This window comes from Euprymna scolopes, chromosome 44 (assembly GCF_053919585.1).
Source record: "Euprymna scolopes isolate OS-2025 chromosome 44, ASM5391958v1, whole genome shotgun sequence".
Classification (NCBI taxonomy): domain Eukaryota; kingdom Metazoa; phylum Mollusca; class Cephalopoda; order Sepiida; family Sepiolidae; genus Euprymna; species Euprymna scolopes.
In genome coordinates, this window is record NC_136525.1 from 20,451,048 (window position 1) to 20,452,354 (window position 1,307).

The following is a 1,307-nucleotide window of genomic DNA, read 5'->3' on the forward strand; positions in this document are numbered from 1 at the left end:
CCTAGAGCTATTTTAATATTGAGTAAAATGATTGATAATTAATGATTAAAAATCGGTTTCAAAAGGAAGAACAAACGAAATTAATAAAATTGTACGCTCGTTTCGGAAACGATGTTTTTATTGAGATAGACAGTACGTTTTGAATAATAATTTTATCATTTGATTTTATAAAACAAAGTTTCCACATCAGCAAAAAGAGTAGGTGGGGGTTTAAAAACACCAAAAATAAAACTATCATTTTTTAAGTAAGGCAGATGTATGTTTTATTCGCCCGCCTTTAAAGCCCTTAAGAATTCTAGTCAATCCGTTCCTTGGTATGTTGTTAAATGTAGTTTATGCATGGTGTAAATGGTAATATAAGATGATAAAATTATTGTTCAAGACGTATTGTCTATCTCAATAAAAACATCATTTCCGAAACGATCGTACAATTTATTGATTTTGTTTGTTTTCCCTTTTGAAACCGATTTTTAATTATATCTTATGACTCATTTTACTCAATATATATATATATATATATATATATATATATATATATATATATATATAATATAATATACATATAGTATATATATAATATATATATAATATATATATAATATAATATATATATAGTATATATATAATATATAATATATATATAATATATATATAATCTCTATATAAATAAAATGAACTCATTTTTTCCCGTCTGATTTTGACATTAATAGGATTAAAAATCAAGATATTTCATGCAAATATAATATGCACAAACGGCAGAACAATATCTGAGGTGTGTTATAGGCTTATTATTTCTCAAATTCCTCGATAATCTTAGATTTCTATACTTTTTCTGCTGAGAAGTCACGGCCAACATCGGTTAAGATCAATGGAAGTGGTAAAATATTTTCTCTCTAATAAATTCCTCCTCCCCCTGCCACCACTTAACACCGTTTGGGGATCGTTCACAAGGAACAGTTGAGAAGAGAACACCGGTTTGGCTTCGTAGTTCTTTCATGTGAAGTTATTTAAAATCACTAAACTAAGCTGCAGTGCTCTGTGGCATAGTGGTTAGCGTGCTGGACAATTCACATTATATTTTCACGTTCGCGCCGACCTACCGTAGTCGTTTTTTTTTGTTTTTTTTCCTAAACAACTGGAATGGACTTTTCTTGGTGGCCGAACTGTTAACGCTGCAGATGTTTTTTTTTTTTTTCACACTTTATTTTCCTACTTTTACTCATGACTCCGGGTTTGATCCTTCCTACTTACCTACCAAAACATTTTTTAAAACTCCCCCCCCCCGTCCCAGAAACAAACACTCGGGC